Raw genomic sequence first — 6,495 nt, forward strand, 5'->3', positions numbered from 1 at the left:
CATCCATCAAGGAACTGAGGATATCTCTGATTCACGCATTATGGCAAACAGAGAAGTAAAGTGTTAATAGCACATCACAAAGTACAAATTGCAGAGAGGAAGTTGACATACTTTGGGATTTATTGTACAGTGGGCAATACGAAAACTGTGCTGCTGGACCGCACGCATGTGAGCCAATAAGTCGTGTGTAATCACTCAACCATTGGGGGTACATAAAATTATGAATTATTTAACTTTGTTGGTTGCATATTTCAAATTACTTTAAAATGTGATTATAACTTGCACTGAATGGTGTTATTGCAGGCAGCAGGAGGGCCTCAGTGATGCAATTGACTGTGGATGGCGAACTGATAGAGGTGGCATTCGCCACTTGGATCGAATGCTCAAGATGGAAAACTGTGTGATCCGGGCACTTTGTTCACCATGGTTTGGGGGTGTAATGTTGTGGTGCTACACAGAACACGGGGATCTCGGCAACAGAAAATGGTATGACCTAATTGTACATCCAGACTTGGATTCTGCAAATACAGGAACCAATAGACGGCATACGGATGCTGTAAGTGCAGCGCATGCCACATGTGATAGAAATCCCACTAGATGTTGGATAATTGTCGTGCCTCACGCTATGCTTGATATTTTGAAAAAAAAAAAAAAAAGGAAGTCATGCTATGAAAGTAGTTTTGTTAAAAACAAAAGGATGAAGTGAAGTGTGATAGAAAACAAACCTGCTTATTGTGTTTTACTATATGAAATGTATTTTTATGTGTTAATAACAAAACTATGTATGTAACTAATTGTGCAAAATAGAAAGATACTGGGAATGAGCAACCTTCGAGGAAGAAGATATGTGGATGAGCTAAGGGAGTCAGATATATAAATTCTGGGCGTCCCGCCGAGTTTCAACTGCAACAATTTTTGGTACAAAAGGGAGATAAGAAGCTTGCTACAGGTGTCTGAGAAGGTCACGAATATGTAAACACGATTTGAGGGATACTTTGTAAATGGAGTAAAAACGACAGATCATGGAAAGAAAAGAAAAGGTGCTGCTATATAACAAAATGAATGCGCACAACTTTTCTCTGTTACAGCGGTTGACTAGAAATTAACAGAACATCTTTCCTCTGTTTTAACAGGAACTGGGTGTTGACTTGGAGCTAATACGAGCTGAGCCAGAACCCACTAACTTCCCTTTCTAATTTGTAGGTGTCCCTATGAAGTGGCGATGTGTGGTGAAGAACTGAATTGAAGATACTTTAACAAAAATTATTGTGTGAATCTAACCAAAATGATTAGGTTTCTCTGCAGATACGGGCCCAAGAAGACGGAGAAGCAGACGACCTCGAGCAACTATAAACAGATTACAAGGGTGCAGCAGCACAAGCCAAGGCCAGCTGGGGTGGCCTACATTAAGAATTAAACCAAAAAGCCCCTTTGCAATAAGTTACTGACTTTTTCAAATTACTTTTCCGGCTCTTTATTTTATACAGACCATGTTGAAGTAAAACAGCTTTTTAGGGATGGCACTGACGGTGACAGTGACTGTGACAGTGACGAGAGTAACAATTTGAGTGGACAAAACGGTCATTTGTGGATTGCTCACAAAGAAAGAGTAAACGGATTTGATGCGTTCGGATTATCAAAACACGGTTACATTTAAGAGCAGATAAACTTATATTAAGAGCAAATAGTTTATTATTTCCAGTTTAAATGATGCCTGCAGGTTCAAATAAATCTGCTCAATTTCACCCGGTTCTGCTACTGACACGGGGGATTGTCATACTTTCCTTTGTAGGAGGTCTTGACTGACTAGCCTCGACTGTAGACCCCCTTCATTGCATTAACGGAACCCAAGACAGAGGTGGATTGAACGACAATAATCAAAGACATAAACGAAGCTACCGATTTAATCACTATCACCAGATTTTTAAAAATATATATAAATAAAAATATGCAGAGGATTTAAACATTTCTGATTGCTGGGTGTAAATTCATCAACCACACAGTGCAGCAGGTCTTAGCTCTGCGTATGCTTGCTAGGAAAATGCTGGAATTCCAGAGGTGTTTGAAATAGTTTGTACTATTTCTTTTAAACTACAGAAAAGATGTATTCGACATTTCAGCCATAACAATAGTTCATAGTGTCTCAGCGACTGAAATACTGCCTCATTATTTTGTGTTATGTTCTGCCGTGTTTCTACTCACTGGTCAGGGTCAGTGTATCTGAGTGACTTCAGTGTTATCTGTAGCTGTTTTATAAAAAGACAAGGCTGAACCATTAGAAGTAGTGGAAATTCATCAAACTCCTTCTTGGAATTGGGATGTGTTCAGGTGGTTGAAAAATGGCCTGGGGGGAATGGGTACTGTTATCGTGTAAGGACTTTTGATGGTCTGTTTTGCCCTGATACTAATAAGTTGTGCTTTTAACCCAATGTGTTCATAGGGCTACCCCAATTGCAATCGTTATATCGGAGCCCAACATTATACAGGAATGGCCAGAAGCAACGCAAGGGCTTATGGCTGATGATGATATTGTGATCTGAACCACAGATCGCAGAAGGAGGTCGACAACTGAGTGTGTTGTGACTTGCTCCAATGACGGGTAAGATCTCCGCAAAGAGACAACCTAAGGCAGGGGTGAGTCGACCCCTCAGGTCACCGAGCAACATAACATATGTGTCAAGGCTTATTGCTGGAATAAGTACTGAAGGGAGAAGAGTTTTCTCTAGCATAACTATAATTCTGAGCAACACTAAATTCCTAGGCATTGCAGCAGAACCCGTCTGTCTCCAGGCACCGAACCTCCCAAGGACAACAACAAGTCTGAAATATAGTGGGAGGAGGATAAGAGAGTGTGGGTAACCAACACAGGATGGCCGAAGGGAGTACCGGAGGAACATGAGATAATGAGTAAAGCGCCCATAGATTACGGTGCAGCATTGCTTCCCTGGGGACAAACACACAAGAGTAGTCACTGAATAAACCATCGGTGGTATAACCAACAGAAGTTTATCAATTACACCATTCAGGCCCTAGCTGGGGTGAAAGAACAATTGCATGCCACTTCGTTTATGACAATACAGAATAGGCTATTTCTTGACACAGTGCTAGCTGAGGAACAGGGGGTATGTGAAAGGATTGGGGAAGAATGTTGTACAGTCATTTCAATACACACAGGAGAGGGGGTAACATAACAACAGCATTAGAGGCATTGGAAAACCTGAGAGACAAACACGTTAGAAACACGAAGAGAATCTAAGGGGTGGTCATGGTGGGACTGGTTTAACATGTCAACATGGAAAACGGCTCTGGTAAAAATAAGGGTGATCATAGGGATAGTATTGTTGGTGTTGTTATTTGCCTGTTGTGTAATTCCACTAATTCAGTCCCTGGTCAAAAGGTTGGTAACTTCAGTCCCTGGGCAATTTCCGGTTACAACTGGACATTACCAATGCAGATAAGTGGAGTATGGCTAATCAATAATGACCCCTCCATCATTGGGTGTGGTAAATTGACCCCAAGAAAAGGAAATTAACCATTACATGAGACGCACAACGGTGCAAGGGGGGTGGGGTGTTTTGCTGTAACTGTCATTCAAACAGGACCTAACAAGTATTGCAATCAGTATGGAAACCCTCTTTGCGAATGGGGTGTGAGAGGAGGTGCTGGCTGGGAATGCTGGAACGTCCATCCACAAGCCGCCCGCCTGGTGAACGATCCTGGGTTCTGGGAGGCTTACGCTAGATGCACCTGTGGAGAACCTTCTGTGTGTAGCAAAGACCGCCAGCGCTGCGAGGAAAAGAGCGACCAGAGTCACTGTGCGTCGAATGTTCTAGTAACCTCTCCACAGTGATAACCCTCTGCGGTGCGTAAAGTACCTGGGCTGAAGAAACATACACCGACTGCACAACTCGCGTGACAATCAAGAGGATCGAGAGCAGCAAGAGTATCTGAGTGATGTGCTAGCAACCTCTCCTCAGCATACAAAGAGCCAGGCTACGACTCGCAAAGAGCCAAACTGGACGGAAGTAGATGACGGCGCCGAAAACGAAAATATGAGTGAAGCAAAAGTAGAGGCTACAATCAAGAAACCCACATAACCAAGTACCAATAACTGATTGATTTAATAAATAACTAACCAGAATTATGATGTTAGAACTCCATCTAACCATCTCATGTAACTGTATAAACTTGTGCACCTGTAACCCGTGGCTGATCCAATTATTAATGTACTCAGGCTTAAGCACGCAATATGTATACATGATATTGTATTAGTTAAAAGGAAAATCAGACCACACTGAACCTCAAAGGCCACGGTTTGCCCTGTTGGTGTTATTCAGGAAAATTCAGGCGGCAAAGACATAATCCAATCCATCGCACTCAGAAGGCGACATTCACTTGCGAAAGGGGGGCCATGTGACGCATGTTTGGGGGCATGCCTGAGCAGCACTCTGCCTTACTGCTCATATTCAGCTACAGTTGTGTGGGTGAGTACTGGACGACAACTGCTGGGCAAACTGGTTTGCTAGTGGCAATATTAAGCAACAGAAAGGCCGTATAGGGAGTCTGTTGAATTGTTTACTTCTCAACGAGTCAATGTGGGCTGAAAACATTTTAGTAGTAAGGAGAATATGTTGTACTGATTGTTATGCAGACTATACTTGTTATATTGCTTTGGATTTCTTTGGCCTGTGTGCAAGGTGAAATGGCAAGAACTGTGAGGGATATGAGCATTGTGTGGCTTTTACCCACTCCCCGCAAAATAGGGAGGGGATGTTTTCCACACGATGATCTGCTCTGCTGTTAGGTCTCCCTCCAGGCGACAGTCATCATTTGATGATCGCTAAGGTCATGAGACAGCGTTTTGCTGTCTGACCGGACGGAATCTGACAACAGATCTTAGGGAAAGTTTGCCAAATGTGATCTATTCACGTAGTAACATGAATACATATTAATCGACGTATACCAAATACATATTAAATGAATGCTAAGAAACGCAAGAGTCCTAGTGCAGGAATATAAAGATGTGTGTTGGGATTAGGCTAGGCATGGGGTGTGCCGCAAGGGCTACCCACATGGGCTGTCGTGCAGGAGGCGGCACATACGGTGCATTGATGTTAAAGCTATGTATTGGTCAATTTAGTCCGCATTAAGTTATGTTCCTGCACCAAGTTGTCTGCACTGCTTATTTTATAAGTAATCACAATAGATATGGAACTTAGAAGTTCCAAAGGGGGGAATGTGGGAAATAAATATATATGTACTCAAAAAACACAAGCCCATTGCATTGGGAAAGATATGTAGTTAGAGAGCACAGGCCCAGTGTATATGGGAAAGGAAATGTATTAATGAGCACCAGCTGTCTCCTCCCTGACGTATCATCCGGCTAGCAAAAGAGGAAGGATGCAGGTGGACCAAGGTCGACCTTAGCCATAAGATTAACAACCGGCAGCAGGGAAGCGTTTCATACTAAAATAGGTGCGATTAGAACAAAAACATAATACACACATAATTTCTGCCCTGCTAATTAAGCTGTATACAAGCATATGTGTGGAACTAACGGAAGCTTCTGCCTTTTCCGGAATATGTGTTGTCAGAATATGTGATTTATGATAGAAGGGGGAGGGAGATTCAAGCGGGAGACGAGCACTATCATTTTTAAAAAATAAGGAAGGAAGGGGCTGATAAATAATGGTGTCTGAAAAATGAGAAACAATGATGTGTGGGAAAAGAGTAAAGTAAAATGATGTAAGCATGAGGGACAGTCCAAGCTTGAGCTCCACAACAGGAGTAGCTAAAATAGGATAAAAGGGAGTGTTCAGCCCCAGGGGAGTGGAGTGTGTCTTGTATGTCTCGTATGTCTGTGTGTGTGTGCCTTGTCTGTGTGTGTGTGTCTTGTCTGTGTGTGTGTGTGCGTCTTATGTGTTTTCTGTGAAGTGTCTTGTGGAATGCTTTGAGACAGTTTGTATTGATATGTGCAGATCAGCCCGGGTTCTTGCATGTTATCTTTGAATTACCTGCAATAAATCCAGTTGCATCAGACTCTGTGAAGTGTATATTTTGAAGAAGTATTCAACAGTGTGAGGAGAACACCAAGCTCTTCTGGTCCAGGCTGGGTCCTGTTTTTCCCCACAAAAGCAAACTTTTAAACCCCCCACCCCCATCCCGCCTTGGGACCCTGGGCATTTGGTTCTATTATTCCCCCCACTGTGACGCCTATGGCCGTCCATCAATTTCTGGAATTATTATAAGGCGATGACATGGCAAGTGAAATTGGGATTCAGGAGTAACCTTATAAACGCGCGCTGAATTTCTTCAAATAAACAAATCAGATAAACTGAATACACCGTTTGTGAATAGCACATAACTTCTTTGCTGAAGACAAGTGATTATTCTGCTGCATTACTACTTAGTATTGTCTTACAAAATGTGTCTCCCGCTAGCCCGCTACTCAGTAAAATTGCATAACTCCAGCCTGTCACGTGACTCGGTGTAGGC

General features: G+C 42.7%; 1 long non-coding RNA gene across 1 annotated transcript; it reads right to left on the reverse strand.

Moving 5' to 3' along the window:
* Window positions 1–1,314: 1,314 nt before the first annotated feature.
* LOC135242098 (uncharacterized) lies at window positions 1,315–2,056 on the reverse strand. Its single transcript, XR_010326219.1, has 2 exons — window positions 1,918–2,056; window positions 1,315–1,758 (listed from the first exon to the last, which is right to left on the reverse strand). It is a non-coding gene; the product is annotated as an uncharacterized LOC135242098 (long non-coding RNA).
* Between the last annotated feature and the right edge of the window lie 4,439 nt (window positions 2,057–6,495).

The sequence above is a fragment of the Anguilla rostrata genome, chromosome 16, assembly GCF_018555375.3.
Source record: "Anguilla rostrata isolate EN2019 chromosome 16, ASM1855537v3, whole genome shotgun sequence".
Classification (NCBI taxonomy): Eukaryota; Metazoa; Chordata; class Actinopteri; order Anguilliformes; family Anguillidae; genus Anguilla; species Anguilla rostrata.